Here is a 12,051-nt window from a genome sequence, read left to right on the forward strand (position 1 = left end):
AGCCTAGAAGAATCCATACAAATCCATACAAACAAAGACGCTATCCGTGGGACAGTGGGGGGGGGGGTCTGGGCTGATAGGGATTGGAATAAAAGGAAGGAAAACCTTTAGGACTTTTATATTTCAAAGCACGTTGAAATTTTCAGTGAACAAACTTGTCTGTCTGATGTGAAACTATCCAGAATAGGCAAATATGAAAAGACAGAAAAAAATTAGTGATTGCTGTGGTGGTGGGGAAGGGAGAGAAATAAAGACTGGTTGCTTGGGAGTGCAGGGTCTCCCTTCGGGGTGAGGGGAATGTTCCAGAACAAGATAATGGGGATGGTGATACCACATTGTGAATGAACTAATCATCGCTAATAGGGAATCCTATGTGACGTGCATTGTAGCACAAAAAAAAAGGAAAAGACCTGTCTGACATGACCACTGCATTTCAAATTTCACAGGCCTTCTCCACTGGGGGATCATTGTCAAAGACTTCTCCGCCCTGTCCTGAAAGCAAACCCAGGCAGAAGCTTCGGCTGCAGACGGGGGCCACGGACTTGGATGTGCAGAGTCCTTAATGTTCTAGAAAGCGGTAGTGCAAATATTTGTTTCTCTCCAGGCATGAAGCTGATTCATGAGCCCTGGAAAGACACAGCTCCCAGCAGCCCTTGCTTCACCTGGCTTGTCATAAGCTGAAAGCCAGGATGGGAAGGGCCTGGGGGTGGGGGCGGGATGGGGAGCCCCAGGGTTCTGGCCTGTGGGGTCCAGAGGCTGGGAAAGTAGGGGTGAGAAGCCCTGTATGCCACCCAGAGCCCTGAACCAGCAGTGGCAGGGGCTGGTGGGAGGCGCAGGGGAAAATGTGACGTCCACGGAGTGGAACAGTGCCTAGGCAACAAAACACACAGACGGGACACAAGACGGCTTTATTTTTAGGGGCACTGGCTGCATCTGTCAGGGCGCTGAGTGGCTCCAAGTGAGTGTCAGCGTGCCTGGCTCTGCAAACACGCTGGTGGGGCCGGTAGTTCATTGACTAGTTACCAGGTCACTTGGCCACACGGATGATCACGACCAACTAGGCGGCCGCACGGCAGAGGCTCAGATTCAAAGTAGAAAATGGGACTTGGAGCTGGGGATTTTGAGACTGGACCTAGATCTATAACTGGCCAGTGAAACTTCTCGATATGGTCAGTGGGGGGGGGGGGTTAGTTTATGGCACAAAACTTTTCAATGCATTATCTCATTTATTATTCACAACCATCTGGTGGCAAGGAGTTCTTTTTGTTAATTTTTTTTTCTTTATTTATTTGACAAGTAAAATTACAGACAGTGTGAGAGAGAGACAGAGAGAAAGGTCTTCCTTCCGTTGGTTCACTCCTCAAATGGCTGCCACGGACGGTGCTGCGCCGATCTGAAGCCAGGAGCCAGGTGCCTCCTCCCAGTCTCCCATGCGGATGCAGGGGCCCAAGCACCCGGGCCATCCTCCACTGCCTTCCCCGGGCCCCAGCAGAGAGCTGGACTGGAAGAGGAGCAACCGGGACTAGAACCCGGTGCCCATATGAGATGACGGTGCTGCAGGCAAAGGATTAACCAAGGGAGCCACGGCGACAGCCCCCTTTTTGTTCTTTTTATATCTATCTATCTGCTTGAAAAACAGAGAGAGAGAGAGAGAGAGAGATCTTCCATCCTCTGGTTCACTCTTAGAATAGCTGCAAAAGCTGGGGCTGGGCCAGGCTGAAGCCAGGAGCCAAGACCCCCATCCTGGTCTCCAGCACAAGCGCTCGGGCTACTGCCTTCCTAGGTGCATTAAAAGGGAGCTGGATTGGAAGCTGAGCAGCCAGCACTCTGATACGAGAACCAGCATCGCACGCAGCAGCTTGACCTGCTGGGCTTAAGGAAAGTGTTCTCTGTATGCTGTCAATTAGTTGACCAGTATTCTGAGTATTTAAAACTGACTTCCCAACTCAGCTGCCAGCCAGACATCCTTGCCTCCACCCAGGATGTGAGTCCACCCACGCCAGGGTTATGGTGTGTGAGTGTGTAACCCAGGTTTCACAAAGGGCTTTGAAGCTATTATGCATCCTGCCTGTGATCCGCTCTCCTCATCCGCAGGGAGACAGCAACATTGCCTGTTTCAGTGGGAAACTGTGAGTAAGACACAACTGATGGATTGGAAACAGCAGTGCAGTGTCTAAGACGGCACGTCCATGCTGGCAGCATTAGTTTCAGAAAAATGTGATTATAATCGTAACAAACTATTATCCAGCAGGATTAAAAAGGATATTTCTGATGAATAAAAAAATCTACTAACTAGGTTTACCAAGTACCATAAAGTACCCTGAAACTGAAGATTCAACTCGATGTCGTCCAGGGGACCTGGTACACCTCATTATGAACATCGGTTTAATTTTCATGCAGATAAGCACTTGCCCAGCTCTGTAGGATGACACAGATGACGGAAGCGGGTCACTGAGAACTGCTTGTTGGCCGTACGAAAATGTCAGTCCAACCCCACGGTTTGCTCCATGCTCGGAACGAAGACGGGCCCCGGGGAGGTATGAGCTCATGACTCCACCTTGTGTTGCCACCTGCTGTTTGCTGGACTCTCTTCCAAGTTCAGGATCAGCTCCAAGCTCTTCCCTCCAAAGAACAGTTTGGCCCAAAAAGGCTGCTCGAGTGACAGGTCAGGCTGTCCCCATCACCTGGGTCATGCAAATGGCTTGAGGCTTGTACTGTGGTGAGGTCTGAAGGTCTTTCTTCTGTCCCCTCCTGCCAGACAGGAGCTTTGAGATTTATCCCCAAGCAGAGATCAAAGAGATCCGTCTCCTTCCATCGCTGTGGCCGGCACATTTGGGGCCCTCAACTGAATGGAGAAGTACGGTTGCACGACATGTGTTTTGCACACACTCATCCCTCGGACCTGACCAGTCTCCTTACCACGTCTGGAAGTCACCACGTCCATTCCCACCACCTGACTGCTCATTCTCTCTTCCCTTTGACATCCCAACCTCAGCTCTGCAGTCCAAAGCCTTCTCAAACTCACGTTGCCTTTGGATCTGTGTCGTTCAAAGAGTCAATGTATGCCTTGCATCTTAATATAAAGACTTTGTTAGCCATGACTCTCTATATCCCCTTGAGGGAAGGGATCTGAGGCCAATGGGTCCTTGGGATGGAGAATCAATGCCTGAATGAATGAACTCTCAGTGTGAAAAAAATCACTGTGCAGCATTCCATGCTTCTAGGAATTAACCAAACAATGCAGAATCACCTCTGAAAAGGTCCGATTTGGCAACTGACAAACCTTAGCCAGCATCTGGGTTTCAGGGAGGACTGGCTGAGATGCACTTTACAGAGCTTCTGGCCCAGCAGGTTGAGGGCGGGGCCTGCTCATTTGCATTTCTAACAAGTTCCTGGCCCTGCTGATGCAGCCTTCTCAGGATCACTGGAAGACCCCCTGCCTTATTTTAGTGTCAGCTCTACCAAAAGAGGCTGCCGGACCTGGGGCAGCACTAGAAGCTCTTTGGGCTTCTTCAGCTGACATTGTCCTTGACTGTTAATTTTCCTTTTAGCTCTGAAGCTATCTGAGTACAAAAGGTGTAAAATATCCTTGCCTTGGCAGCATGATGCTGTAATCCTCATGACTTCTGGGAAGCGAAGGCACCAGTCAGAACGAGGACCAGTCTCCAGATCTGGGATTCATAGAGTTCAGCACCAAGCGAGGCTGGGTCCCAGCAGAGGGGGAGGGAAATGAGGAGGAAACAGGCCAGGCAGCATAGGGTTCCAGGAAATGGGTGGAGGCAAGAGCTGGCCTTGTAGAAGCTGGGCCAAACTCTACCAGAAAGCAGGGTTTGAAGGGACTCGGGTTGCTTTCCCAAGCTCCAAGCTCTGAAGGGTGCTGTCTTAGAAAGCAGGGTCCACAGAACACAGTGTTGGCTCAATGGCCAATGTCCCAAGAGAGGCAATGACCAGACCTCACAGCCCCTGGCCCGCCCTCTGCCTCTAGGATGACATGAAATTCTCTCCCAACTTGGCACTATCTACTTTGTTCTTCAGCATCACCAACCAATCTCTGTAATGAGATCTCCACTCATGACTGAGCACGTGACCAGGTGTCAGTCCTTGACATCTTCAAGTAGGGAGAATTACCAAGATTGCTTCATATCCCCAAAGGATAAATACAGGTGTGGAATAGGAACCTACAGAGATGGTGACCAATAGTCGTGTTCCCTGCAGCCAGGGCTTGAACTGGTGCCTTATGGGATGCCAGCAGCCTGACCCGCTGAGCCACAATGCCAGCCCCTGTGGTCATGTTTTGATAGTGGCTCAAAATCTAGATGATACAATTGGAAGGCCACTCAAAGTGCAGAAGACAGAAATGTGGCGTATGCCGAACAACACCTGCCCTGTGCATTCTAGACTAGAGGAAGTAAATCAGAAAGGATGTGCGTGTGCGGGGTGGGGGGGTCAGCGATGACTCAGCAATGATCTGGAGCTACCGGGGGCAGGGGGGTGTCCGGGGCCTCCTCCCAAGCTCCAGGTCAAGGAGTTTTCTTAAGGATAAGGGACAAGGAGCATCTGGGACAGAACTCAGCAATTAACCCTAAAAATAGTTCAGTCATATAGCTCTCCTTTCACTTTTTTCAGATGAAATCATCTCTCTTTCATCTCCTCTTGCAGTCTCACAAACATGGGTACAATTCTTGTTGGCCTTGAGCAGAAAAAGCGGCCTATTCAAAACCTCCCAACCAGCAAAGGGACTTGACCCCTCACCGGCTCCCTGCCCACCAGGTGCTCTGTGTTCCAAACTCCATTTTCTTTACATTGCAAGATATTGTCCAAATCCTTCTCCAGTTGATGGCTCTACACTTGGTGTCAATTGCTTCTCATGGAAAAAATGTACTGTGTGTAAAAACCCAGCCCAATAGCCAGCAAGAAAGGCTAATAATGTTTGCTTTTACTTCATTTTTTATATTTGCATATACTTTCTTGGGCATTCTTCTAATAGTTGCAAGAGCTGGGTTTAAAAAAATGTTTTTTCTCAGGTGAGCAAATTGAACTTCATCAACATTAAAAGACTCTCCCTTGGCCAATAGCCCTTCACTCAGCTCATTTCGGCCCCAAATAAAAAAGAGGAGGCACAGATCAAAAAAAAATTATGGAGAATGAAAAATCTAAGTGTAAAATTGGCCTTAAAGAAACAACTAAGGGGAAGGCATTTGACCTAGTGAGGTCAGGACACCGCTTGGGAACGCATGTCAAAGTGTCTGGGTATGAGGCACAGCTCTGCTTCCAAGGCCAGCTTCCTGCTGATGTGTGCCCTGGGATACAGTGGGTAGTTGGGTCCCTGCTAACCTGGGTTGACCTTCTAGCCTCTGACTTTGGTCCGGCCCAGGCTCCTTTCTCTCTCTCTCTCTCTCTCTCTCTCTCCCTCTCTCTCTCTCTTTCTCTCTCCCTTCCTTCTTTTCTCTCTGCTTCTCGAATTAATAGAAAAAAATTTCAAATAATTAAAAAGAAATGTCTACCACTGTTGGCTGACCTCAATACCCTCACAGACGACACTTAGACATCTTGCCCATGGAAACTGAACCCCCTTTGATAGTGTCTGGAAAAAGGGAGATGCTGATCCCTGGACAACAACCCTTTTTATTATCTTGAATGATCAATGAAAACAGTGAGCATGGCAGGCCTACCACTTGTGATAATTAATTGTCCAAATTAATCCAGAATGTTCTGCATTGCCTCCTGGCTCAACTCAAAGACAGTGCCGGGGCATCCACCACAGCGCTGGGCTCATCTCTGCTGGGTTGAGACGGCCATTCTGCATGTGCCCTGTTGATTGCTGTGTTTCTTAAATCTATACTGGCTTCTCTTTTGTATGTCTATATCCTGCCCAGCAAATGATACACTGCTCTCTGCTAAGATCTCTTGATTAGCAATCTAGTTGTTGAGTAATCCTGTTTCTACTACCTTTTCTAAACCCTTTTCAGTTCCCTGATTTTCTCCACTTCAACGTCCTCTCGGTTCCCCCGTAGGAAAAGTGGATCTTAAATTCATGTCTGTCTGATTTTGGCACACACACATGTATTTGTGCCACTGGTACCCAGCGGCCTCAGGACGGGCAGACAGGAAGAGTTCTGGAAAGCTGGGAGCCACCATCCTCCTGATATCTCATGGATTCACAAAATGTAGCTCCAAGCATTGATCACTAACCCAGCCTAGAGTGCCAGTTCCAAACTTCCTTTCTTAGTCCTAGAGCGGAGCCAGGATTGGCTGGCTTCCAGGAGGAGACCTGGGTAAGCTTCTTGTGATTCCAAAGGCTCAGGACAGAATTTTCTGGGGTAGTTGGTCAATGCTGTGTGCCACCCAGCCCAAGCCATCAGGCAAACAGCACAAAGGCTTCCCCACAAGAGAGAAGCCCCGTCTTCCAGGACCCAGCTCTGGCCTTGGGAAAATGGTGGCCCTCTCATTCCTGCAGCATTTCCAGTTTTACCCGTGAGTGCCCTGAGTTTCATAAGCTTCTCCTCTTTGAAAATGGAAGTGGGTTTTCAGACTTCTGAGAAACACCCAGCAGAACCTCTTTCACAGAAAAGTATCACGAACGTCACACTCTGATGGGTAATCTAACCCGTTCTCCCACCACCAGACAGGGCCACCCAACGATGTCTCTGAGAGATGAGGTGCCTCCGTTATCAAGATCTCCTGGAAGCAGAGCCCACATCTCCGCCATTGCAGCCTCTCCCACTGCTGAGTAGAAGGCTTGGCAGAGCCAAGTCAGGTCCCTGCTGCCTTCACAGAGCACACGTCCCCGGCTCAGCCTTCAGGACAGTGTGGGAGCGTGCGTGCTCCTCTCTGAAGATCCCACGAGCAAACAGAGCCCTTGGAGACTGTTCTCAGCAGTAAACAGAGAAATCATTGCATCAGGGAAGGGACACTGTGGTTGAAACTACACTCTCATTTCTCACCAAGGAAACTGCTAAGGGAGATAACTCCTGAGATGCAAATCAGCAAGACTTGACGCTGCTTATCTGTCTGGATACAAAACAAAACTGTCCTTTTGTTCCCAGAACACAGAAATCCGAGAATCAGAACAGGAGATAATACTTTTTGAATTCTGATTTTTTTAAACTACTGACAATGACGTGATTTCACTTCTCTCACAGAGCCATCCGTCAATCCAAGCTTGGTTGCCGTTCTGCTCTTCCCAGCGAGAGATTTCCATGACTGATTTGGAAAGGGCCTCTTTAGAAAGCTTCAGAGTCGTGACGTGGCTCTCCAGGCTGTGGAGCACCGTGTGCTGTGTGGAATCAGAGCATCTTTCTGCTCAAAGAACCCTGGGGATGACCTAGGCCATCCTGCTCCATCACCACTGAGCAGGCTGAGGCTCCGGGTCTGGGTTTCTGCCCCTCTGACACCTGCTCCGGGAACCTCCCACTGCACGAGAGTGCCCCCCACTGGTTCTTACATCCACACAAGCCCACAGTTACATGTTTGCTCCCACTCCCCAACTCGGCTTTCCTATTTCCACAGAGACCTTGGCTTCCCGTGGCTTCATATCCACGGGCCCATGACTCCTGAGAGTGCCGTAATACAAGTGAGGGAAATCTAATCCATTACCCCACAACTCCTGTCACCTGAAAGACCGTGCTCGGTGTGGAAGGAGCAATCCAGATGGACCCCCAGCCAAAGACAGACAACAAAAGCTGCACGGAGACACAAAGCTGTCGAACAGTGCTGACAAACAACACAGGGCGCACTCCGACACAACAGGGAAGAACTGGTGTCTTCCGTGTTTTTCTACACTCCATGTGAATTCTCTCTGACTATTTGTTTCTTTCTAAAGATAACCTTTTCCACCAGAGGAGAAACCACGGCCTTAAATATTATCATCATCATTGTGATGGTTATTATTCTGCATTTGTACAGCTGGCTTCAGGGCCAAGTGCTGGGAAGGCCAAAGAGGATAAATCTGTGTACCTTGTACCTGAGACACTTGGCCACCTGTGCCCCACGGAGGCAACCCTAACAAAGCCCTTCATTGACCAGCCGCACAGGAATCCTTCTTCAGTTCCACCCTCTCTCCACACCCTTTGGCACAAGCCTGAGCAAATAGGGACATTTCGTGCCAGGACTTGAAGGTCAACAAACTCCGGCTTTGTCAGAGGAACTGGGAATCGAGTCAAGTGGACTTCACGGAAACACCAGACCTTCCCACTCCATGGCTGTTTGAGCCCAGGGATTAAGAGTAAGAGTGTCCTGGGGAAGCTTGCCAGGAAGATGAGCCCAGGCACCTGGTGCCATGGTGTCACTTGGGGCCACTGAGGAGTTGGGCAACGCCATCTCGGTTGACCGTAAGCTGTGGCCTGTGTGGTGATGAGATGGAATTCCCCTGGAATGGTCATCAAAGATCTCTGTGTCATCTATGGCCAGAGAAGTCTAACACAGCCTTAATGTTCCCGGGCCCTGTACAGCTGAGGAGCAGTATGACCTGGGAGTAGACAGGGCATCAGTCTTTCTAGATGACGTTGTGCGACAACCGTGAAGAGTTTTGCATACGCAGTCAAAGTCCTTCATCAGTTGACTGCATGTTAAGGACTGAGTGGATGAACATTGATCAACAAGGAGCTCTTAGGTGGACCTGGTCTAAGCAGATGAGTGCATTCCAAGGTCCAGAAGTCAGAGATGGAGGAAGACGTGAAGTAGCTGAGACATCGCCCCGTTGGCCTTGCAGAAGCAAGCTGGCCTGTTGTGGAGACTGTGATGTGACAGAGAACGGAGGGTGGCTCTCAGGGGTGAAGGCCTCGGTCTTAGAATTGCAAAGAAGTGAATTCTGCCATCAACCAGTGAGCGTGGGAGAAATCCCTGCACCTAACATTGGAATCACATCCTCAATCAACAGCTGGATTTCGGCCTGTGAGACCCTCAGCAAAGAACCCAGCTCTGCAACGCCCGGACTCCCAGCCCACAGAACATGGCAGATGGCAAGCATAGGTCATGTCAAGCTGTCATATAGCGTAGAAAAACTAACATGAGGACACTTCACTATGGAAAAATGAAATGCAAAGCTAAAGCTTATTTTGGAGCAAAAACATTTAGAAATCCATGCAGCATATTTTTTTTAAAAAAAGATTTATTTATTTACTTGAAAGGCAGAGCCACAGAAAGGGAGAGGCAGAGAGAGAGAGAAGTCTTTCAACCACTGGTTCACTTCCCAAAAGGTCACAATAGCCAGGGTTGGGCCAGACTGAAGCCAGGAGCCAGGAGCTGCATGTGGGTCTCCCAAGTGGGTTCAGGGGACCAAGCAGTTGGGCCATGTTCCGCTGCCTTCCCAGGTGCATTAACAGAGAGCTGGATCGGAAGTGGAGCAGCCAGGATTTGAACTGGCACCCATATGGGATGCCGGCACAGCAGGAGGCGGCTCTACCCACTGTGCCACGGTGCCGACCCCATGCAGAGTATTTTCATAAATGCCTTTTCCACGGGCTTTTTGAAGAGTCCACCTTTTCTCCATTGTTACTCCAGGTTCCTGTTTACCAGGCCTGCTTTTCCCTCTCACTGTGAGTGCTCAAAATTCGGACTTGTTTCATGCAGAAGCAAAACGGAAGACAGCTCGGATGGAGGAGGTTGGCGGGGGTACTGCGCAGGGCTGCTCTGAGTCTTTGGGTCACCATTCGTGTGCAACGTGTTCTGAGTGAAGGAAGCCCATTAGATCCAGTGCAGTGATCCAGCCTCCCTTCCTATGAGACCTTCGTATGATCTCCACGGGGCCAACTAACCTAGCTACAGACTACACGGATCTACAAAATTGGAGACCGGCTCCATCCAAAGCAAACTGGCTGCCAAAATGCCCTAAAGCAGGTGGCCAAAGAGGTCTGAACCCAGGATCAGATCTGGGGCGAGAGCTGCAGGGGGCGTGACGCAGTTCTGTGCCAGGACTGTTAGCGCCAAGCGTTGTCACGGACGCTCACCCATCTCTGCAGTCCAGTATTCGGCATAATAGCTGCTACGTAGGAAACTACGTGGCAGGCTGTGCTGTGCCATCCCTGCACTTGACCATGAGGAAACCAAGGCCCAGAGAGGCTGGCTATGTTTCCCGCAGCCACCCAGCAGCAGTGACAGAGCCAAGACCAACACTCAAGTCTGTCTGCTTCCGCCCGTCTAATCAGCTTTCCTCTAGCACGAAACACTGGCTGGTGGGCAAGCAGTCAGCTCTCCCAGAAAGCGCATCAGACCCCACCCTGGCCCCCATCTGAAGCACCCTTGCTCAGTCTGGACGCATGACACACGGTCTCCCTCTCACTTCACCTGCGCTATCAGCTCTCACGTCTTCCTGCTGAGTAACAGTGAAGTGACTCAACTGTTCTGCGACCCAGACATCCCTGGGTGCCTCAGTGTCCTGGGGCTACGGTAGTAAAACACCACCAACTGGGCGGCTTCAGACAACAGAGGTTTGTTCAATGCTCACTGTCCCGGAACCCAGAAGGCTCAAATATCAAGTCATCGGCAGGACCATGCTCCCCCTGCAGGCCCAAGGAAGAAGTTTGCCTAGGCTCTCCCTGTTAATGGTGGCTGCCAGCCAGCCTGGGCCTGCACCCGCACACTGCATCCTCTGCCTGTCTTCACGTGGACTTCTTCTCTGTGTGTGGCTGTCTCTACACCACCTTTCCTTTTAGTTTTTAAGATTATTATATTTATTTAAAAGTTAGAGTAACATAGAGGAGACAGAGAGAGAGATCTTCTATTTGCTAGTTCACTCCCCAAATGGCCACGATAGCTAGATCTGGGCCAGGTCAAAGCCAGAAACCTAGAAGTCCATCCAAGTCTCCTACATGGTTGGCAGGGGCCCAAGGACTGCAGCCGTCATCTGCTGCCTTCCCAGGCACATTAGCAGGAAGCTGAATCAGAAGCAGTGTAGTGGGGACTCAAACCAGCCCTCAGATATAGGATGGCGCCTAACCCACCACTCCACAGTGACCCACCACGTCTCTCCTCTTCTGAAGACAACACCAATCATAGTAGACTTTGGATCCACCTTCCTCCAGCATGACCGTGTCTTCATTTAACCTAATGACGTCTGCGAGGACACTATTTCCAAAGCAGGCTGCATCCCGAGGCTCTGTGAGGGGTCCTTGTGCACCCGGCACACAAGGTTCCATGTGGACACCAGTGCTGGTCTCAACCAGCTTCCCGGAAGTGGAGATGCGGGGAGCATGCAGCCCTGCTCAGCTCCACCGTCCTCACCCAGCCCCGCCCCCTGCCCTGCCCAGATGCTGCCCTAACCCAGGACCTGAGTTAGAGCTGGAGATGACTTCCAGAGCTTCTGCCCAATGGCTGTTAACCTTGCTTGTGCTTGGCGATTGCGTGGGAGAGTTCAAAAGCACTAATGCTGAGGAAGCCATACGAGGGTTCTAGTCCTGGTCCGGGCGCCGGATTCTGTCCCGGTTGCCCCTCTTCCAGGCCAGCTCTCTGCTGTGGCCAGGGAGTGCAGTGGAGGATGACCCAAGTCCTTGGGCCCTGCACCCCATGGGAGACCAGGATAAGTACCTGGCTCCTGCCATCAGATCAGCGTGGTGCGCCAGCCGCAGCGGCCATTGGAGGGTGAACCAACAGCAAAGGAAGACCTTTCTCTCTGTCTCTCTCTCTCTCATTGTCCACTCTGCCTGTAAAAAAAAAAAAAAAAAAGAAAAAAAGAAAACACACAGTTGGGGTGCTCGTGTCCCATGTCACAGTGCCTGGGTTCAGGTCCCAGCTCCACTCCCAATTCCAGCTCCCCGCGAATGTGCATCCCGGGAAGCCACTGATAACAGCTCGAGCAGCTGGGTCCCCGCCACCCACGTGGGAAACCTTAATTGCTTTCCTTGCTCCTGGTTTTGGCCCAGCCATTGCATTTGGTCAATGAACCAGTGATTGGGAGTTCTCCATCTGTCTGTGTCTATGCCTCTCAAATCAACTAACTAAATTAAAATTGGATTTTCCTTTCAAAGTAAGTGCAAAAGACACCAACATCCAACTCCAAACTCAGAAATAATTATGACTCAGTGGGTCTCATGTGTGACTTGAGCTTGGGTAGCA

The sequence above is a fragment of the Oryctolagus cuniculus genome, chromosome 4 (genome assembly GCF_051225735.1).
Source record: "Oryctolagus cuniculus isolate XC-2025 breed Fujian yellow rabbit chromosome 4, ASM5122573v1, whole genome shotgun sequence".
NCBI classification, from domain to species: Eukaryota; Metazoa; Chordata; class Mammalia; order Lagomorpha; family Leporidae; genus Oryctolagus; species Oryctolagus cuniculus.